Source organism: Triturus cristatus, chromosome 4_1 (assembly GCF_964204655.1).
Source record: "Triturus cristatus chromosome 4_1, aTriCri1.1, whole genome shotgun sequence".
Classification (NCBI taxonomy): domain Eukaryota; kingdom Metazoa; phylum Chordata; class Amphibia; order Caudata; family Salamandridae; genus Triturus; species Triturus cristatus.
The window spans coordinates 37,176,278-37,199,607 of NC_140585.1; the positions used below are offsets into that span (position 1 = coordinate 37,176,278).

General features: G+C 48.6%; 1 protein-coding gene across 4 annotated transcripts in view; it reads left to right on the forward strand.

Annotated features, from left to right (window-relative positions):
* The window catches only part of SLC43A3 (solute carrier family 43 member 3), a 523,038-nt gene that overhangs the window by 228,129 nt on the left and 271,579 nt on the right, over positions 1–23,330 (forward strand). For 3 of the 4 annotated variants that reach the window (XR_014981069.1, XM_085651424.1, XM_085651427.1), the window contains exon 3: positions 1,716–1,792. The exons of the other annotated variant lie outside the window; for it this stretch is intronic. The gene's annotated coding sequence lies outside the window, so the exon portion shown is untranslated. The remainder of the gene's footprint in view (positions 1–1,715; positions 1,793–23,330) is intronic. 4 annotated transcript variants of the gene reach the window in all.

Here is a 23,330-nt window from a genome sequence, read left to right on the forward strand (position 1 = left end):
GGTGCGTGGTTGCACTTAAGGCTGTGGGTCAAGGTCACCCCTAAGGCTGTGGGTCAAGGTCCCCCCTAAGTCTGTGGGTCAAGGTCGCCCCTAAGGCTGTGGGTCAAGGTCGCCCCTAAGGTTTTGGTGCATGGTTGCCCCTAAGGCTGTGGGTCAAGGTCACCCCTAAGGTTGTGGTGCGTGGTTGCCCCTAAGGTTGTGGTGCGTGGTTGCCCCTAAGGCTGTGGGTCAAGTTTCCCTTGTTCACTGCCAGGCCCTTCTGGAGTGATGCCCCTTTGACCCTATGACATCCCATTTTGACCAGGGTGAGGGCACGCTGTTCTTGCCAAAGCGACATGGCGTGATGATAGTTCCAGGCACCAGGCCCACACATGGCGCAGGCTGCCGCCGTGAACGGACTCTGAGGGTGTCCTGTCAAAAACAAGTGACCCTAGACTGGCTCCCCCAGGAGACAGGAGTTTAAATACTCAATGTATGTTTTGTTGGGGGTCCCCTGGTGAAGTCCTCTGGTCTTTACCGAGGAAGGCTCCGGCTGCTACTGATGAGACCCAGAGACCCAAGCCCTGCCTGGCAGATTTTCAAGCCTGGCTGAGGTTCGTAAGGTGGCAGCTAGACCTCTACTGAGCCCAGGTGGAGTAAAGAGACCCCTGTTTTAGGATGAAGAAAGCGCCTTCACACTATCTAGAGTTAGGGGACAGTGCAACAATTGCAGCCTTTTCCACAACCCACCCTGACAAGTATCCCACGCAGATTCATATCCAATTGCTAGAGGGACACCGAAGACCCTGTTCAATTCTTAAGTGCTTAATTTGAGCCGGGGGGTTCCGGTGCTCGGCACCGGCACTTATGACAGCCGGCCACATGGTGGCGCTGTCTGTCTAATTTTGTGAGGAGCACAATAACAGTTGTTTAATGATGAAATATACATTGAAATCACTAATACCTGCCACCCAAAGCTATACCAATATGAATTGTCACACTTGTATGAGTGTGATGGTTAGCTGTGATGGTACTGTCATTGGGAGCACTAGTGGGGGAAATGGGTGGTGCAAGCTGCTGTGTCCTCCTGACAAGGGCTCTGGCACGTATTGTTTTTACAAATAAAACACTGGACTCTGGGTGCCTGCTGCTAAAGTGACATACATTTAAAACCTCATGGGGGCCCACCTAGCTGGTGCCCAGTCCACGAGACGTTTGAACGTGAAATAAAATATACAGTGAATTGAGCCAGTGGCCGCTCCTCCACTAAAGCGGAGGAGAGTCGACCCACTGCTCTTTGGAGCCAGTTTAGGGTGGGGCAGGGTGGCAAGAGCTGGGGGAGGAGTGGTTTGCACTTCCTAAGTGCATTGGATGGTTGGGCCGGCCCTCTTGGGCCGGCCGAACCGTCATGCACACTTTGCATGTTCTCCACCAGACTGTAATGCACAGCCTTTGTGTAGAACATGCACAGGATTACAGTCCCTCTCTGAGCGCCGTACCACGGCGCTGAGACCAATCACAACGCAGCTGTAATGCAGGTCGTGATTGGCTGGGAGAGTCTGGGAGCTTCTGTTCCATGCTGCCCTTGCACTGCCGGAGAAGAAGATGGAGGAGAGGCAGCGGCATTCACAGGTAAGTTTAGTTTATTTTTCACCACCCCTGTTCCGAGACAGCCGCCACTGATTTAGGGAGGGTATTTTTACATATTTAACAATTAGTATCACTTCCTGTTTCAGCCACAGACCCCTGGAATCGGGCGACCTCCACGTGGGGCACACTCCTGCTGCCGCTGATGGACAAAGAAAAGAGAGAGGTGAGCCACTATTGGTTGGTTGTTGATTAGGGATTAACAGTGCGTATTGGCTAACCTTTCCCAGGATTCCCTGCACGACACCCCCACCGTGCCCTCCTGCGCGGTGTTATGCCAAGTTCATCAGCACCACCTTCCCTATCCCAGGAGTACAGCGCACTCTTCACACTGCGCATGCTCAGAGCCACCAAACGCCACGTGCACCACACTGGCACCCCGCTTTCTTGCTTCTTAGCATGAAGTGCAATTGGCTTCGATGTGCATGGTACTCACACTAATGCACATGTGTGAGCTTTTGGAACAGATGTTTTCAATTCTATCAATGATGTAGAGGTAAAGATTACAGTTGTTTCTGTATTTAATGAAAGCAGCACTATTAAAAAAAATCCTACATCTTAATACAAATGCGTTTTCATCCACAAGCTTTAAATCACGCATAACAAAATATTCAAACAGGGGTCAAACTTTGTTATATCCCCCTTGTCAGCCACCAATTTAACTTTTTTCTTTTTATGTAAATGTCCTTAAAATTCTGCTTGGTACATTTCTCCATCCTTTGGGCTCGATTCATATTATTGCGGACGGCCCGTTGTTCCATCAGGGGGACAGTGAATGACTCCCTGTTCCTGGTGGCGGGACCACCTGCTGTTGTGTAGTTCCTACTAATCCGTAGGATCTGCACGTTTGTTGCACAACATAAACTAAGGGCTTGGTGTCCAGACTGATTCCGGACACCCCCCCAGGATATGTTGGGCTAGAGTCCAGCTAGCTCACAGTTGCACCGTAAGCCCCCCTAACCAGCCAGGGAGCGAATGGTTTCTGGCAACCATTGAGCATGAGAACCCTGACCCCTCGGGGACCGTGGAAACAGATCAGGACCTCTCGCTCAGTCCCTCGCGCTCACTTATTATCACAGAAGTATACAGAGAATACACAGTGGGACGTTTTCAATATACTTATTGATCCGTTATTTTTGTATAGAATACGTGTGCTGCAATGATTAATAGACAGAAGCAGAAAAAAGTGATTACAAGCGCCAAAAGCGTAAATTGTAGATATAGTTCTACCATGGTGCTAAGACAGTGTATATATGCAGGCATATAAAACAAGGCAGTAATCGAGCTTACTCCTACTATGTGAACCCTACTCTAAGTGTACCTAGGGTGTGTGTAGGTGTGGAGTCTAGAATCCCCCCAAGGGTCGATCCAACCTCTTTACCTGATGGGAGAGAATGAAGGACCCCGTCTTGGCCAGCAACTGGGCACCCATCACGAGATGTCAGACTGCTGAGCGGTGAAGTCTCAGCATACAAGGACCCTCGGTGTCAGCTGGAGTGACTCCTCTGCTAATCTATCGGGACGCTCATTATTTATAATAGAAAGCAGCCTTGCGATGTACGTTGTAGATTAGTGATGTTCTGGATATGTATATAGCCATGTCGCCCCGTAGAGGCAGATAGAGATGACATTTGTACATAGTGAGATGGAGGCCTTATACATGATGTTCAGGCATCGTGATAATGTTGTGTGAAACCAGATGTTTAAACACGTTTAGTTTTAGCGAAACGTTTCCAACATTGTCACACACGCAACTATGTTCAAGAGGCTGCTGCTGAAAAATAGAACAAAGTAAGAAATAAACAGCTTAGCTACATGGGCCTTACATGGGACTATAACGCTGCTAAATGTATAAATGACCATCACGGCGGTTCCGGTCAATGCATGTTGCTGTTTGTTGCAGGGTTGCATCAAAATGACACAACCCTGCACCACAGAGTTTTCTTCATTTTGAAAAAGAACATCGTAATGTAGGAGTCATCTCCCATGGCACGTGGAGCATTATTTCACCGTCCCTCACTGCCACGGTATCCCCGACTGTGACGGGCACTGAAGGGATGGCTATGTCTGCCCATCCTGATTGGTGGACATGTAGACATTTATTGTTGTGGCCCGACAGAGTAAGGGCCGTTGGAGAGGTTTACTGTGCAGGTGACGGAATAGTCACTGTCGTAGTCAAACCTACGGTCTGCCTGCAAATAAATTAAGTGGGCGGACCATTATGTTGGAAGTGTGTGTACTCGGTCACCATTGCGATGGAATTGATGCACCAACATATAAACTGGCCCCTTAACGGTGTTTATGTTCATCAACTGAAACAGCAATAAAAACAGTACAAGTTCATCCCGGAAACCTTTTCAACATAGATCTAACGCTAACGCTAATTGATTTGATTATCTGCTGTGGGGGAAATCTAACTGCGAACTGTGTATATGCTAGACTGGTTTTAAAATTTGTGACTGTGTTTACTGATCTGCGGGTCAATTTAATTTACTGGAACCATAAGCCGTGCTATTATGTGACCGGGGGAATTTTTTAAATAGCGAAATTTGCACATATTGTATTCTTTTAAATTACAATTGCGAGTGTTTTATTGACTGTGTGACAGCCACGATAGTTCTTAGTTTTAAAATCCCGTGGTGTTCACCGGTAAAAGCGGACTCGATCACTCCGAGGTTAGCGGTCTAGCTGCTTCTTCGCCCTACCCTACTTAAGAAGCACGCTGGCGTGACCGCGCAGCGGATGTGCGCAGCGGACTCGCGCAGCGGGCGCGCCATAGGCGCGCGGCGCACCCAAGCAAGCCCGTCTGCGCCCGTCCGCGCACTGGCTACGCATAGCGCCAGCCACACTGCTCGAGATGGCAGGGTGAGTGCTGACAATAAGGAAAGAATTACCTACTCTAGTGAAGTATTAAAGCAGATTAGTGAGTGTAGGAGTAATGGGATTGGTACACCCCTTTTGAGAGGGGCAGCAGATATTGACCTTGTTAGGAAAGACGCCATATTGGGAGGGTTGCTTAATGTTAGATCTCTGCCCAAACATCAGGTGGAGATCCAACTGCTACTTGAATTTCACTATCTTGATGTTCTCTTTATGACAGCAACATGGACTCACTCAGATTCGGAGGTAGAATTGGGGTTGGCATGCCCTTTGGGCTATAAAATCTTACATAAACCTCGTGGGAGAGGACGAGGAGGGGGAGTGGGGATTATTTTTCGGGAAGCCCTGAACTTCACCCAGTTGGAGATTGATGAAGTGGAGGGCTTTGAAATCTTTGGCTTCTCATTTAAAGATCCTAAGGGTTGCTTGTTGGCGGGCATTATTTGCTATAGACCACCAGGAATAATGAATTCATCTCATCTGCAGGGTCTAATAGATGTTGTTTGTAATTTGGCTATCACCCATGCTAATTTGATTATCATGGGTGATTTTAATTTATGGTGCAATGGAACTCTGGATCTTAGCCTTAGCATTCTTACCCAGGCTTGTGACAACTTGGAATTACGGCAGTGGACCCATGAGGCAACTCATAAAGGGGGTAATGTGTAAGATTTAATCTTTTCTAAGGAACAGGCTTTGAAAGCAGTAGAGATTCTCCCGATCGGGTGGTCCGATCATTATCTGGTCAAGTTCCAGATACTTGACATTAGAAGAGTACAGCCTGATACCAGAGAAGTAAGAATATTTGAGAGTAGAGATTGGAAAAGATTTCTTAAGAGGAAGACTAGTTCCTCGTCGGTATTTTCCTTCGAGAACAGTCTTAATAGTGAGAGAACAGTGGAAGAGAACTATACTGGTATAATGATCACCTTAAATCTCTGAAACTGAGTTGTCGGCAAGCTGAGCGGAATTGGAGAAGGACCTATTCGGATGAGGGCAAGCTATCTTGGAAAGTTGCGTTAAGGTAATATAGAAAAGAAATTGATTTGGCTAAATCCGAATACTATTCTAGTATAATTCTAAATTCAAAAAATAACCCCCGAACGATTTTCAGAATAGTGAAAGATATGACAGCCCCGGAGTGCGTACAATGTAAAACTTTGCCTACCCAAAATCTGTGTGATGATTTAGCAACCTTTTTTAGGAATAAAATCAATAACATCATTGATGGGTTAAAAATGCCTGTTTCTCCTAGGAAAGAGGGAGTTACGGACGCTATTAATGAGGCTATAGAGCCGGTGGAGGCAAGAAGTACAGAGACGGATAGGATGCCTGTTATGAGTTATTTTGAACCAGTCTCAGAGGAGATCTTTTACAGAGCTGCTGCAAGTGTGTCTTCAGGATCCCCTTTGGATCCCCTTCCACACAGAATTTGGAAGGAGTTAGGGACTGAGCTCTTCCCTCTCTTGCGGCAGATCTGCAATGGCTCCCTGGCCTCTGGGTCGGTCCCGGTATGTTGGAAACAAGCAGTGGTTACACCACTTTTGAAGAAATCAACTCTGGACCCGACTTGTGCCGCTAGTTATAGACCTATCTCCCTTCTCCCTTATCCGATAAAAATCATCGAGCGACTAGTCAGCAGCACTTTGTCTCAGTTCCTGGAATTTAATTCTATGCTGGATGATGTCAAGTTCGGCTTTCGGCCTGGCCATGGAACTAAGACTGCCTTGGTGACCGTACTAGATGACCTTCGACCGCTGGCGGACAGGGGGCAATCTGGAATTCTTATTCTGCTTGACCTGTCCGCCGCTTTCGATACGGTCAACCATGATATTCTGCTGACTGGGCTAGAGGAGGTTGGAGTGTCAGGAATGGCCCTTGAATGGTTCCGCTCCTATCTTTCTGACAGGTGCCAGGCGGTTTCTCTTCCGCCATTTCTATCTAAGTTCTCCAGGGTCCACCATGGTGTCCCTCAGGGGTCAGCAATAAGTCCCATTCTCTTCAATGTGTATATGCGACCCCTGATTAAAATCATGAAGGCACATGGTGTGAGACTGGTGAACTACGCCGATGACACCCAAATTTTCTTCTCGCTGGAGGGACATCAGTCGGTTTCGTTGACTGTCTTCCACGATGGTATGCGAGACACTGCGCATTGGCTGAGAGTTAACTATCTCCAGTTTAATTCAGATAAGACCGAGGTCTTATACTGCACTACGGGAAGAGTTCCCCCCCCTTTCCCCGAACATTTCTGGTCCTTTTCTTCTGTGGTTGCTGTGAAACCGGCCAAAGCTGTCCGCAACCTGGGCGTTATGTTTGACGCCACTTTAAGTTTGGAGACACATGTAAATAAGGTGGTGGGGACCTGTTTTGGTCTGATTAGGGCTCTGAAGAAGATTCTCCAGTCCCTACCGGAGAAGGCCAGAGCATTGGTCGTTGGTGGTATCATTCTCAGTAGATTAGACTACTGCAATGCTCTACTATTGGGGGCTCCTAAGTTCTTGATTGAGCGTCTTCAGAGGGTGCAAACTATGGCGGCCAAACTGGCCCTGATGAAACTACGATCTTCATCAGGCTTGCTCGCCCTCGAAGAGCTCCACTGGCTACCTTTAATACAAAGGGTGCAGTTCAAGTATTTATGCCTGGTATTTAAGGCATTACATGGCCTTGGCCCCTCGCCCCTTCAAGAGACTTTTAATTGGTATGTACCTACAAGATGTCTTCGTTCCGCCACCGCCTACTTGGTAGAAGTTCCCAAGATCCGGAGAGCCAGGGCAGAGGGTATGGCCTTTAGCTTTGCTGCAGCTAAGGTATGGAATAGCCTTCCTCTGGAGCTCAGACAAATAAATGACCTCCTAGAGCCTGTTAGCTCCAGAACTGTTCCATTTGTACTAAGTTCCCGCTTATCTTTTTACCACCGGATATTGAATCTTGTACCGTAGCGCCGAGATACCCGTTGGGTGTTTGTTGCGCTTTATAAATGCTGCATACATACATACATACATCTAAGTAAGACTTAGTTGTAATTTCTAATATATCACTGGTTTTTGAGAAACATGACGACATTTGCTTAATGTCAAGTGTAGCAATCCTGTTGCTCATTGGGGCAAATTTCTCACAACCTTGCAAAACCAGCTCCTAATAAGGCAAATACTTTTTCTCTTAAATAGTCTTGTCTACCTATTAGTAGCGAAGAACCAGGATGAATGGCTACTTTGGTAATTGTGGGCTAAGAGTTAGCAGTACCCAGTGGCGGCCAACACAATGAACAGGCAGTGAGGCGGGTGAAGGGGGTGCAGGGGAGTGCGGGAGGGGGTTAAACAACTTACCTGGAGCTGCCGGCCACCTGCGGCGTCACACCTCAGTCTTCCTGGTCCCAGCAGGCACTGGAGCTGCATTAGACTCCCTGTGCTATCCCCGCGCTGCTCTCCTGCTACGCGGGCTGAAAAGACGCTCTGCTTAGACCAGGGAGTCTGTGCTGTTTCTTCAGCCCGGCTGTTCAATACAACTGAGCTGGAGAAACCTAAGTGCAAATGTGTAATTGGCCGGCCAGAGACAGCCGGCCAAACACACATGCGCTCCTAAAAGTGCACATAGCACTCCTGCTCCCCTCACATGCCCCAGCCCTGTCTGTCACTCAAAAGCTGGCTCAGAGCTGGCAAATGAAAGTAAAATGATCATAGTTAATTGTTTCATTTTTCATTTGCCGGCTCTGAGCCAGTGGGGCGACGCGCCTCCGCCATTGCGGAGGCGCCGCCCCTAGCGTGGTCACTTGCACCAAGAAAATACTTTAACGCTCCCAGGCGAATTCCGTCAAATCATAAGGTGTGCGCCCAGACGACTAATATTGAAGCAGTCACTGCAGTATTGAGGGATTTCAAAGTACAGGTCCATTCCACGTGGCTTCGCCACGCTGCATTGACAGTTATTGAAGGTTCCAACGCGGCACTCACAAGTGGTCACTGATGGCTCCTCCCCCTCTGGTCTCACAGCGCTGCCCCTAGCTCCTGGCTGCCTGTTGCCTTCAGTCAGACCAGAGGTCTGAGCCAGTCGTCTAGTGCAGGCAGGCACAGTTCACAGCAGCTTAAACTAATGGCTCCTGGTGGGTGTCTCTGTTGGGTGTCTCTCGCATGTACCTTCATGACAGAGATAATCTATTATAGTCCTTCCAAGTCTGCCTAGACCAGGGGATGTCTCCTCCATGGCCAGGGGATGTCTCCTCCGTGACCTGGGGATGTCTCCTCCGTGTCCAGGGGATGTCTCCTCCGTGTCCAGGGGATGTCTCCTCCGTGACCAGGGGATGTCTCCTCCGTGACCAGGAGATGTCTCCTCCATTGCCACTTCAGGCCTTGATGTCCTTGCCTTCCTCTGGAGAGTCCTCTCACTGGATACCAGTTCACAGTGACTGTGAACTGGCTTGGTCACTCTCTGACCAGTTACAATTGGTCAACTGGTCTGCTTCACAAGAAGAGTCATCAGGGTTCTTTTTGATGACCCGGCAGTTACGAAAGATCACACAATACCGATTCTTTGTTAGAGACAATTAACAAATTATCAATAAATTGTCCCAGGGAAAGGGCACCGGAGAAGACCAGGTGCCTAATTGTTTGTTAAGTGCTTGTGAAAAGATGGAAGGTGACTGTATACCCTTGAGGAAGTTCAGCCCATATAATTTGGGACCGGCTGAAACTTACGTTGAAAAAAAACTTACTTGGGGTTTGGCGATAGAGAGGACCGCAGAACTCCGGCTAATAACCGTAAACCACATGGTAGTAAGTGCGATAAATGATAAAATAGAATAAGTCCATCAGGAACACTTGTAACACAACAGCATTAATGCCACAAGCCTGGCACGACTCTTCAGGTAACTCTGCCAGAATAGGAGCATTACAGGTGGTCACACTGGGCACCAAACCCTTTTGCTTTAAAACAACAGCAATAACAGCTGGATTCCTGCTTCCACCCTGGGACACACTAGACCTGGCAGTAAGCAAAGAGGTTTCTTCATTGGATGCAAATTTATAGTTGTCAGGTTCAAAGGTCAAATGTAACCTACATCACTGCCCTGCTGAAGCCACAAAGAGCGCACAACTTTGGTCAAAGCATCAGTCCAGGGTAGAGGTAACCGGTTCCCAATCCCTGCATTAGAAGCACAATCACTTTCACATAACACAGCTAAACATTATATTTGTTTTTAATTGGAACACTTCACTGTGGATCCCCTGTCAGAACTTTCAGCAGAGAGGGGGGTTTAAAAGGGACCAGGGAGTGGGAGGTGCTCTGTAATCAGACCCAAAGAGGCAGGCTCCTCTTCGTGTAAGGCTGCACTCTTTTGCTGTTCACCACTTTCGAGCGTAGATTTACCCCTAGGTGTAGACTTACATGTCTCCAGCCTGTCAAATGAGGGGAGGGAACTCCCTACAACAGGGTTAACAGGCGTACGATCACTACTAGCTGCTTTGCACATGCAGGTGGAGATGAGCTCAACTCTGGCAGAGATCTCCCTCTGGGAGAGTTTTAAAATGTATTATTCTTTATAAACAAAAATTACAAATAATGAGTACAATCTGAAGGAAATAAAATGTAATGTATTTTTTTAACCTAGAATGTATACAATAAATTGTTACACCACATTAACTCATCAAATGATGTGTATTGAAAATTATTTTCAGTATATTCATTTAAATTGTAAGTACTCATTTTTGAACTATAATGAAACCCTCACAAAAGTTTTTATTTTTATTTAGGATGTAGTCAATATTGTTAAAAATTCTGTTTTGATTATTTAAAATAAAATGAGGTCAGTGTTTCCATAGGAAATGCCTTTTTTGTTTTGCTAATAATTTTGGTGTTGTTTGATGAATCTTAACTAAACTTTCTGTCAAGTGAGGGCCGGGAAAAAGAGGGGAGATGCCCCAAAATGCAAAATCCTCATGCATTTCTCATGGACTTTTTGGGAAAGCAACATCGGATAAACTACTAAACAGAGTTACACCAAATTTTCCAGGAAGCTAGATCTTGGTCCAGAACGTGTGCTTTTTTATGATTTGGTGTAAATCCCTTCAGTAGTATTTGAGATATTACAGTTAAAAGTATTTGTATATCTGGACGGTTGGGTGCGAGGGGCTCGTGCCAGAATCCATCAAACCCAGTTTAAAAATAGAGCATTCTGATTGGCCCAGGGGGTTCTTTTTCCCTTGAGCCACTTCGCTCTCACAAGAGATTGGCCACGTCTACAACATGAAGAACAATGTTGCGGGCACCCATTACAGGACTCGGGGCGTTAGCCCCCTGCCCTGAGCTTAAAATAATAAAATAATAACAGAGGGCAGGGTATGGATACCTTGCCCCACCAGGCCATGCGGAGGAGAGGGACCCCCACTTCTCAAGCCTGTAGAGGCGCCAGGGAAACCATCCCTAGGGCCTCTCCTTTTTTTAAAAAAAAGGGGAAGGGAAGTGCGTGATCCCCCTCCTGAGCTTTGAAAGGCCCTAAGGCCCCAGGACCCCATCCCCCAGGGCCAACTTATGCACTGTGTCCCAGGAAGCCCGCCCAGGGACCCGCGGGGCACAGCAGGTTGCCTCCCACCCTTTACAAATGCTCCAGTCGGTTGGGAGCAGACTTTTCTTTTCCTGCCCTGGCGGGAGCAATGCTGGCTTCTGCTGCGCCCAGGATGGGTGTATGCGGGGAGCCAGAGGGCCACAGAGTCCCTGAACCTCCCCCCACAGTCTATTACGTACTGTTCAGTGGGTGCACCTGGTTGGCACCAAGGCACCCACTCAGTGGCACGTAAGGCCCTGGGGAGAGGGACCCTGGGGCTGCTATACGCTCAGGGACGGGCGCTGCAGCCCCCTTACCTTTTTAAAAATGAAGCCCCCAGGGAATGGGCCCAAAGGATTTATGGAGGGGCAGCGCATGCCCCACCACCCCTTAAAAAAAATAAAGGCCCTGGGACATGGGATCCTCTGTGCTATAATTTGTTGGTAGAGGTTTGCTCCCCACCCTACCCTCAAAAAAATAAAGGCCCTGGAGGATGGGATTCTTGGGGTTGTGTATACTGGGGGAGGGAGGCAATGCAGCCATCTCCCCTTAATAAACAAAAAACAGCCCTGGGGGATGGGTTTCCCTAGGACCTGCAAATCTCGCGCAGAGGAGCTACACGCTCCTCTCCCCTCAATAAATAATACGGCCCCATAGGGTGGGTTCCTCCTGGGTGCTGCTAGAATCAGCATTGCTCCCGCTCGGTGAGAGCAAAGTTTTGAGCTTGCTCAACCTGGCAGGAGCAATCTGGGTTTCCTTGCCCTCAAAGCGCGGGCAGGGAAAGAAAAGTCTGCTCCCACCCGGCGGGAGCATTTTGAAAGCTGCTGGCGGGTGGAAGCACACTTGCTTTCCCTGCCCGCGCTCGCAGATGTCTCACGGCTCCAGTTTGCTTTACTTACCAGCTGGTTCTTGTCCTTTTCTGGCATACTGACACAAAGTAATCGATTTATACCTAATTACCCAATTAGGATTACATTCAAAGACAGTTTGCAGTTCCTCCCTGAAAAGTCCCTTGCATGGTAACGGAAGTACACCCCTGCTCTGAATGCCCCAATTATAATTATTTATTCAGGATTCCGTCCATCATTTGTTTGCATAGCACTTTTCACCCTAAGTGAGCCAGGTATGCCCAGATGTGGGTCCCTTGCTCACTGTGCCACTGGATTCAAGCTAGCCTGGCTGATGAAGGGTAATACCCAGAAACCGGTCCCAGGATGCGTGTTTCCGGTCCAGGGAGGACCTGGCTTGGCAGTTCGGTCTGGACTGTTCCCAGGAGGCACAGGGTCAGACTGATTTTCAAAAGGCCAGGTCTGAACTGGGGTGGCATGGTGAGCAAAAGAATGATGGATTTAACCCAGATCTCTTGACTGGGGGTGAATGTATGATGTATTCAGCATTCCGTCCATCATTTGTTTGCGTTGCACCAATTATAAGGATGTCTGGTTCCCAGACGCTGACTTTTGTTTTCATAGGCGGACATGGATCATGTACGTGCACCAGGACATAGGCCTGTCTCATGGATTTTGCTCTTGTTGGACCGGGAGGGAAGCGGCAGTTCCTTCACTAAGGCGGAGAAGTGTCACCCCACTGCTCACGGAGAAGTTAAAAAAGGAAAAATAAAATGATAATATCATAGCGTTATCATATTATTTTACGTACTGGCTCAGTTGGTTGGGGGGCGGGTGGGGCTGGGCTGTTCAGAGCTGGGGGAGGAGTGATAGATACTTTCTAAGTGCACATGACAGTTTGGCCGGCTGTCTTGGGCCAGTCAAACAGTCATGCGCACTTAGCATGTTCTCCACTAGGCTAGACTGCACAGCCTGGGTGGAGAACATGAACAGCCTCCCCGCCCCTGTCTGAGCGCCGAACTACAGCACTCAGACCAATCACAATGCTGCTGTTATGCAGCGTCTTGATTGGCTAGGGGATTCTGGGAGCCTGTGTGCTTCATGCTGCTGGAGAAGAGGATGGAGGAGAGGCGGCGGCTGGCCGTACCAAGGTAAGTGCTTTTATGTTTTTCTCTTCCCACCACCCCTGTTGGATAGCAGCCGCTTCTGAGGGAGAGGCGCCTACAGTGCTACCCTCATAGTGGTCGAAGGTTACGAGCGCGGTGGTGGCAGCATACTGTGCAGAGATCAGTAGGAGTGAATTAGTCCTTTTACATGTGTCACTCGAGTGAGTCGTACAGGCTCACTTATTTAAAGTTCCACTGCTGTGTGCTTAACTCACCCTTGGCCTACATCGGGTCGGTGCTTAGCGCTGAACAGTGCGTGTTTGTTATACATGTGCTGGGTATATGTGTGCCTGCGAATGGCACATACAGGGATGGTGCAGTGCCCTTCTGCTACTGTTAGTTGGTGGTCTAGTGGCTGCTGCCATTGCGTTGCTTTTCTGGATCCGATCTTGGAGGAGGTTCGAGGCGGTGCTGGAGGTGCCGCCACCCGCGCTCTGTTCTGCCCACTCTGCATGATCCAGCCGCTGATTAGAGCCGTCGTCTGCTGAAGCGCCTCGGAGCACCGGCCAGCCACTCTCCTCCGATGCATGTTATGTTACTGCAGCTTATAGAGCGCACTTCACCAGACGGTCTCTTGGCGCTAGGTAATGCTAGGTACCTGATTCCGTGCAGCTCGGGACGCTTATTAATAAGTTGCTTAAAGAGACAGAACTTCAGCATTTGTCTGAATTTTGCATAATTGGAGATGGTCCTAAGCCCCAGAGGCAGTGAGCTCCAGGCACGGGGCAGTGACTGAGAACCTGATACCACCGGTCCCATTAATCTTAAATTGAGGAATGACTAAATAATGTAGATCAGCGTCTCTCAGATCTCTATTGGGGGAATATTTAAGGATCGAGATTTGATGACGGGTGGACTTTCCATGTGCAAGGCATTAAAGACGGTACAACACGCTTCGAACGTGGATCTTTGTGCAGCTGGGAGCCAATGAGGATCATTTAGTGCTTGAGAAATGTGACAATGTTTGGGAAGCCGAGCGGACTGATTTCTAATCAGCTGGAGCTGGTGCCTAAGATATTTGGAAGACTTAGATAGAGGGAGTTGGTATAGTCCGTTCTTGACTTGACCAAGGCAATTATGACATGGCGTCCGTGGTAAGAAATGTCTTTATCTTCTTAATCCTGCATAGCTTGAAAAAGCAGGAGGAAGTCACTGCACCAATCTGCTGCTTTAGCGATAGCTCCTCGTCAATAATAAAGCCAATGCTTTTTACCGACTTCTTGGGGGGGTGGCGATCTCATTGGGCCAGAAGGCGGGGCTTCAGAGGTCGAGCCTATTTTGAGTGACAGCAATCTCTATTTTATCAGAGTTAAGTTTCAAATGGTTGCTGTCCATTCCATCCCAGATGAACTGCTTGGTGTCTTGGAAATGCAATTTGGATTTAAGGGTATTATCAATCGTAACAAGCATTTGCAATGCAATAGGTCTCGCATTATTAAAGTGTGAGCTATTGGCATTGCTAAATAATGCAACACCAATAGCTCAAACTTTAATAATGCGAGACCTATTGCATTCCCCATCCTATAAGGTTACTGCTTTCTAGTCTATGTACGTTTGTAGTTATAAAACCTGATTTTTAGAATGTGGACTATGACATAACAAAAAGCATGCAGTGGTAAGCCAATATGTCTCACGTTTGACAAGCAGGCACAGTGGCCATCTTTCAATGGTGTTCCATAACATTTATGAAAAGCCATTACAAGATGTCTGCCGTGCAAGCATGCGCACACACACTCGGCAGCAATCTTGAACTGTTTTGTAAGCATTATGAAAAAACATTACAATCAGGGCATGGTGCGTGCTCATTACCTTCTTGTATTTGTTTTTCACAAAGCATAGAACAAATACATGCGCCCATGCAATCCTGGAATTATTATTTTTCTCATTCAAGATGTCCAGTTGGCGCTATTCGCTCTGCCAATGCTCATGACCCTCTTCGTCGAGGCCAAAACCAAGACCCCCTGTGGGCAGCAGGGTTCTACATCATACATGGGGGCAAAGACAGCGAAGGGGGGAGGTTACACAGGAGACTATTTAAAGCCACGCCCTACCACATTAAGGACAGCCCACCCAACCAATGTTGTATGTATATAGACTTGTTAAAGTAACAAGCGATCTCTGACAGACAGCTACAGCTGCCTATAGAAGTAACCGAAAAATGAAGACCACAGGCTACTTTAAACTTTACAGCAGGGCACCAGACCGACGGGAGTCCAGCACAAGGACTGTAAGAATTGAATGTTTTCAGAAGACAACCAACCCACAAGGTTACTGCGAAGCAGTCTATGGCCCTCTTGCCCATTTCTTCTGGGTCAGCACTATGCCAGCGAGTCTTTCACTGACTGGACAGTCAATGGCCGAGGCGACTGGACCGGTATTTCTCGGCAGAAAAAGTGCCTAAAACTGGATACAGAATACTCCAGTGTAGGCTAATCCAGTTTTATGAGCTGTCACGCCAAATTTGCATATAATGTGGCACTTGGCGCTCCAGACATTTTTCCTCGCGCTTGCTGCATGTGTAAGTTAAACAGTGCAGCGTAAGTTAAATACCCACATTTTTCCCATTTGTGAACTGCAGCAACTGTCGGAATATTCACCAAAAGTGAAAGAATAACCAGAACCCAGATGTGTTATTTAAACCCTGCAATCTTAACTATGGCAAATGAAACCACTCCTCAATCAAAGATAAAAGAGACAGAGTGCCCGGTCTTGAAAACTCGAAACAAATTCCATTTCACCGATGGAGTGCAGATTGGAAACAGCTCTTCGCCCGAAGAGGGAGTGAAAGCTCCAGTCAACAGCTGAGACTGACATTGGCTAATTAACAATATGATCGACCAACTCGGGCGCTGTCCACCCCCCAAATGTACCTCAGTACTGTATTTAGAGTCGACAGTGAAGCGCCCCCCTCGGCTCATTGCTCAACATATGCCCTTGGAGCGAATGCACAGAATTTAAATTCATTCGATGGGAGACAAAGTGCATTGAAAGAAACCATGATGCATACATGCCAACATTTTAGAGGAGGCACGTGGAAGACATTTAAAAACATAACCAGGAAAATGTATTTGACCCTATTGGCTTTTACTGCATCAGAGGCCATTTCAAGCTGGAGACATCCAAAAGTAAGCTATTTTTGGCTTTAAAAATCGGCAGTCTCCCGCATGACTCCTATTGGCATGTATGTGATTGTCATGTGGAACAACGTAACCCTGAAAACAAGTGTGAAAACAATACGCATAAAAGAATGTACCTGGGATGAAATATAAAGATTTTATGGAATTGAAACCTCAGTTATACATGCCACAGCAAGTGTCTCTGGGGTCTAGCAGAAAGTTTGGGATTTGGTGAATAATGGGGGAAGGATGGAGCGAGGGCAGTAACATGATTTAAGGTGACCTTGAACAGTGTCATGTGTCAGGCCAGTGGCCTACCAACAGTTGAAAGTTTCGCCCTGGCATGTGAAATGTGAGAGACAAGCTGGTGCACAAAGCATGACCACAAGAGGTGTGCCAGGGTACAGGTCGTCTGACTGGTAGAGGGTTCGGATACGGGTCGTCTGACTGGTAGAGGCTTCGGCTATAGGTCGTCTGATTGCTGCTAGACCCACTCTTAAATCCAATTGGTTGATAGTGACTCTTTTTATCTAGAGCGCGTGGATGCAGTAAAACAATGAAAATGCCATGGATGTAGTGACTGCCTAAATTATAGCGCCATTCCAAGCCCCTGCAATGCAGAGGTCACTTTGCACCGGCATGCTGATGGCAGAGGACCTTGCCTAGTTCATACTGTGCAGGGTTCAGCGTGTACAGGGTTCAGCAACACCGGGTGGATTTAGTGAGATCAGAGTTTGGACTATGGTCCATAAATAAAGCGAACATTTATAAAAGGTGGCAACTCACCGATGAGCGTCTCGAGGCGCTGCCTGGTGTATCTTTATGTTTCACCACAGGCGCAGAGACGGCTCCAGCAGCACCTTCCCTTCCGTGCTGAAATGAAACCAGTGGTGTGCGCGCACCACAGAGGAGCGGGGGCGAGGGAGCCTGTCATCTGTGCCGCGCTAATGATCGTGCTAGACACCGGTGGGAATGGGCGGAGCAAAGGCGGGACATGCGCTCACCTTTGCCCAATTGCGTGCCTTATTTTGGTTAAAAAAAACCATGTGAAACCCAATGGCAGCCGGCCAAAGCCTGCTCACACGCACAAGCGTGTGAACAGCTTTCAGAACCCCATACAAGAGGTCTCGCGCTGCGCGAGCAGTGTTGCCCACTTCAACGCTAGGCGCGAGACCTAAAAAGGAGTTACATTTTTAAATTAAGGTCATATTTCAGACCAGTTTATGAACAAGAGCACTAGTTCTAACCACGTGGCCCTCACCCTGGCACCAATAATAATAATAATATGAAATTTATAATGCGCTCAGCTTACCCGGGGGCATCCCGGCGCAACAGACCCGAAGGAGAGACTCAGCTAATCACTACTATGGAAACAGTTAAGAAGTTTCCTGAATGGTAGGATCTTGGGCTCTGAGCGAATCTTGAGGGGCAGAGAGTTCCAAAGAGAGGCCACTTGCACAGAGAAACGCCTGCCCCCAGAACGAGCTCTTCTTACTCTCGCTAACTGCAAAAGGTGTTTTTGGTCCGAGCGCAGCAGACGTGGGGGTTTGTAAGGACGGGCCATGTTAGCAAGGATGGGGGGGCCTTTGCCATGTAAAATTTTGTGGGCTGTACATAGCGCTTTAAATTTCACCCGCTCCTTCACGGGGAGCCAGTGAAGCGCTTTGAGGGCCGGAGCAGCAGACTGCCTTCTGGGAACATCCATAAGGACTCTCGCAGCTGCGTTTTGCACCTGTTGGAGGGTTTTGAAGGTCGCTTCAGGAGCACCGAGAAACAGCGCATTCCCATAATCGAGCCTCGATAGAATCAGGCCACGTATCAACAGCTTCCTTGCTGGATCAGGAAGCAGAGGTAGCACCTTTCGGGCTGATCTCAGTAAACCAAAGCAAACCCCTGCGGTCTTCCTGGCATGAGTCCTAAAGGACAGGTCTTCTTCCAACCATACTCCCAAGGACTTGATCTCCTTCTTGGGGGATGGTGGGTCACCAAGAGACCGGGGCCAGCAGCTCGCAATAATGGAGGGGCTGGAATTGCCCAGGAGCATCAGCTCGGTTTTACCTCCATTAAGCTTTAGGGCGGAGATAGACATCCAACGATAAACATTGGCAAGGCAGTCGTGTAACACCTCAGGTTGTTCCGCCAGCTGAGTGAGGCCCACCACCAGCTGAGTATCATCAGCGTAACTGACGATCTTCCCCCCTGAAGGGGCGACCACTCTTTCAAGTGGAGTCATATATATATTAAATAGGGTAGGGCTCAGCGATGAGCCCTGCGGGACTCCACATTGAAGAGGGGTTAGGGCAGATTGCTCTGACCCTTCCCAGACTTGGTAGAAACGGTCAGAAAGAAAAGATCCCAACCATTTCAGGGCCGTCCCTGAGACACCTACCTCTGACAGACGTTGGAGGAGCACCTGATGACTCACGGTGTCAAAGGCAGCACTCAAGTCCAGGAGGATCACTGCCACTGACCCTCCTGTATCTAGAGTGCTCCTTGCCTCCTCCACTACTGCCAGCAAGGCAGTGTCTGTTCCATGGCCGGGGTGGAAACCAGTCTGGGAATCTCCTAGCAGGTGGTTAGACTCAAGGTGGTGAGAGAGCTGACGGTTGACCAACTTCTCTGCAATTTTAGAAAATCCAGGCAGAAGTGAAATTGGCCTGAAGTTGGTCAAATTGGATGAATCCAGTCCTGGATTTTTCAATAGGGCTTTCACCACAGCCTTTTTCCATCTCTGGGGCACTGTGCCCTGAGCGAGTGAAAGGTTCAGGAGATCAGTCAGAGGAGTTGACAAGGTGTTAGCCACGAGCTTAAGATGTTTTATGGGAACTAGGTCACTCGGGGAGCCACTCTTCATCTCCAACAGGACTTTTATCACCTCCTCTTCCGAGAAGGGGCCTAAAGATGCTAGCTCAATCGAGCGACTTGTGAGGCTAGTAACCGGTTCATGGCTTTGAGGAATAATGGGTAAGGAGGATAAGATTTTCTCTATTTTTGAATGGAAGAAGCTGGCCAGTTCCTCACATTTTTCTTTGGGATTATCATGCAACACTGGAGGGACCGGGGCTTTCAGAAGTTCCTTGAAGATTTTAAACGATTGTCCAGAAGAATTGCTTGCTCTCTCAATCCTGTCGTTAAAGAAAATCTTTTTAGCGTCCTTCAGTGCGATTTTATATTTCCTCAACTCCCTTTTGTAATTGGCCCGGCTTTCTTCCGTCTGCTCTCTCCTCCAAGCACGTTCAAGCCTTTTACAAGAGGTTCTGATGCACCTAAGTTCGGGGGTATACCAGGGGGCAGAGCCAATTCTTCTCTCCCTGACAAGCCTCCTTTTATTCGGGATCAGTAAGTCCAGAGAGTTAGTCAGCCATTCGCCCAAGAGCTTATCAGCGGTGTTGGGGTCATCTACGGGGTGAGGACAGGTTCTAGCTAGTTCTTCCGCCCAACTGTCCACCGGGAGCTTCGACCAGAGTCGTTCCACAATATGTTGTCTTGGTGCGGGGTCTCTCCGGTTCCCCAGCAACCTGAACTAGCCACAGGGGTAAGTAGCCTCACTTGCTGCAATCAATTGATGCAGCATTTAGCAACATCGCCATTAACGGTGCTATCAGGTGCGTCACTGTAATGTTCTCCGGCGGGGTACCGGTGCAGTCTACCCACACCCGGAGATAACGTATTAGCACTGGCGCATGACGCTGCGCGTTAGTATAAAATAAAGGGGCGTGGTCTGACAGAGTTGATCGGGACCACGCAACGGAAATAAGCACCTGAGTTGCGTCCTCATTGCGGCCGCTGCAGCGCACTAATTACCCCATGCAGCAGCCTATTTACACTGGTGACGAGGCGGTGTTGAGCTCACGCCCTTGTATTGCACAGCTGATTTCCATAAGTGGCCTGTGCCTAGTGATAAGGCCCTGCAGCCACACAATGATCCAGCCTGTTGCCTGTTCTCGAGGCCCTGCAGCCACATGAGGAGCCAGCCTAGCAGTGCAAGCCTGCTGCCACGAGTGGAGACCCTACTGCCACAGTGAGTGCCTACGTCTGGGCAGGTGTTCCACCCTCAGGCTCTCTGTTTGCACCCACCCAAGTGGTTGGCCCCCGGAGGGTATAGGCGAGGAAAGCAGACCAAGTGTGCACGACACGTGGCTACAAGGCCCAGCTGCTCCACAGTCGATCTCTGCCAGGCGGCTGCCACCCCAGCTTGGTAGGACGGTAGTGCACATGCCGCGAGGTGCGCCACGTCTGCATCAGGAAGGTGTCAATTCCGGCCATCGTGCCCTTCATTGTGGACGGTGCCCCCTCCTCCCTTGCCCCTCGATGGAGGGACTGGACTGACCGTCTCCAGATCTATTTTGAAGGGGCAGGTATAGCTCACGACAGGCGCAGAGCACTACTCCTCCACCTAGGGGGCAAGGACATACACTGCATCTACAAAACGGTAGCGGAGGCTACCCCCAAAACGTATGTGACGCTGCTCAACGCTCTTAATGCGCACTTTGAGCCGATGGCGAATAGAGACTATGAAAGATTCATTTTTCGCCAGGCCAAACAGGAGACGGGAGAGTCTTTGGACGCATTCCATGGGCGTTTGAAGGAACTTGCCAGCTCGTGCGGCTTCCAGGATGAATAAGAGGAGATCAGGGGCCAGATAATACAAGGGTGCTACTCATCTAAGCTCAGAGAGAACATCCTCCAGGAGTCTGGCAAATCCTTAGCTGATATCCTCACCTTGAAACGGTCAAAAGAACTATCGAAGGCCAGAGCATCCCACATTGAGGCCGCCCTCCATCGCCCCATCAAGACGGAACAGTTAAACGTGGCGGAGAAGGTGAACGTGGTGAAAGCCAAGTCATGCCAGGGCCCGGGAAAGACAGAAAGAAAGAATGTGGCTACTGTGGAGGCACGCCCCACCGCATGCTAGACAGCCCAGCAAGAGGAAAGCGGTGCACGGCCTGCGGGTGGATGAACCATTTTGCGGCAGTATGAAGGTCGCCGAAGCCCCGGAAAGAGACGGCACAGACCGTAGCCGAAACGCAAGACAGCGAAGATATGGACGACGACAAGGAGACTACCCCGTCCATTATGTATTCGCAGTGGATCAACCTCAACAGAAAAGACAGCGGCTTCCAAAGTGCAGAATCAAAATTCACCACCAAGACGTACGGGCCACCATAGACACAGGGGCCTCGATCAAACTGATGGCGGTCCACGTATACAACCAATTGAGTCCACGCCCACCTTTGTGCAAAGCAAAGATTCCAAGTATTTGCCTTCGGACAAAAGACACCCATCCCACTTCTGGGATGTTTCAAAATGGAACTTAGGCATCAGGATCTCAAGGTCCCCACCACAGTGTATGTGACCAAAGAAGGAAGTGGAATGCCGGTAAGCGGCCAGACAGCAGAAGAGCTGAAGCTGATCTTGTTTGCTCTCGCAGTACAAGAAGAGTAACTAGCAGCCATCATGGAGGAATTTGACGAAGTCTTCAAGGGCATTGGATGCCTAAAAGGGAAAGAGGTCTCTCTCCATATTGACCCGTCAGTCCAACCGGTAGCGCTGAGTCACGGCGCATAGCATTCCATCTACGATAAAAGGTTGAAGAAGAGCTGGAAGCACTGGAGAGGCAAGGGATAATAGAGAAGGTCAGCGGGCCTACTCCGTGGGTGTCCCCGATCATGGTGGCGAGGAAGCCAAAACAGCCAGGGCAGGTCCGCATCTGTGTTGACATGCGCCTCCCAAACGCAGCTGTAAAAAGGGAACGCCACTTAACCCCTACCATCGATGACATTCTGGGGGAACTGAACGACGCGGTGTGGTTCTCAAAGATGGACCTACATTCAGGATATCACCAATTGACCCTACATCCGTACTCTCAATACATTACTACATTCTCTACCCACATCGGGCTCAGGAGATACAAGCGTCTCAACTTCGGGATCTCGAGTGCTGCTGAGGTGTTTCAGAACACCATCAGTGAAGTCCTCAGCGGACTCCCCGAAGTTTTGAATGTGAGTGACGACCTATTGGTATACGCCTCGTCAGTGCTTAATTTGTGCTTGTGCTTTCCGGTGCTTAGCACCGGCACTTATTTCTCAGGGCCGGGTCTACGTCGTAAAATATTTCAAATTGAATGCCTCTTTGATGCATGCCTTATTAAGAGGTACATTCCGCCTCCCTGGGGAGGGACTGCCTGAAACCAGGAGCACACAGTGGAGCAGTGCTTGCCCATGATCCTAAGGCTGATAATGATTGTTCTTCTCCCTGGCTGTAATCACGTCCCTCCTGCCTTAAAAAACAACGCAGCGCAGCCTCAGGGCAGATCAGCCTTCTTCTCAAACGGGCACCTTCCCCCACGCTCTAACTTCCGCTGCCTCTCAGCTTCCGGCCCCTGCCATGGTCCTGAACTGAGGTCACTCGAATAGCAGCAAAAGGCAGGCATTTTCTTTACAGAAGGGAGCGTTTGAAAATAAATAATACTGTTGCTCCTGACCTGCTCCTCCTGAACCTCTTAGGAAGGTAATGTGAACTTTCCAATAGATTTAATTTCTGCTGTGAGTCCCTGCTCATGTCGGGTGTGATATGTTTACTTCTGCCTAACAAACGGTCATTCGATTTACAACCCATAGCAGGCAAATCGGATTTAATCATATTTTAGAGCCTGGGATATTTTGCGTGTTTATAATTTAAAAATGTCTTATTAGAGCGTTACAAATTTGACTTTTGCTGGGTTGGGGTTCTGTTTTTGAAACTGTGTGGGGACTAGAATGAGCAAAGGGTGCAGAGCACACGTACAGCACGAAGGACTATGTACAGGAAAGATGATTGTATTTAAAGAATAAATTATGGCTCCAGTCGAAGAATAAATAATGGTTCCAGCTGAAGAATAAATAATGGCTCCAGCCTGTGCCCGCAAAACACCTGTTGTTTGGCAAATTTGTCTGCAACACACTTATCTCAAATTAGAAATCCGGCAGGGCTGACACACCACTTCATCCCGCTAATTGTAGTAAAGGAATCCTATTTAGCTTGTAAGACTTCAGCCTCTTCTGTATGCTATACAAATGGTCAGTACCCTGGAGGGCTGTAGAGTCCAACCACCCATGGTTTGCATAACTCCCAGAGACCCAGCTGCTTTCAAAATACTGCAGATAAGCACTTATTT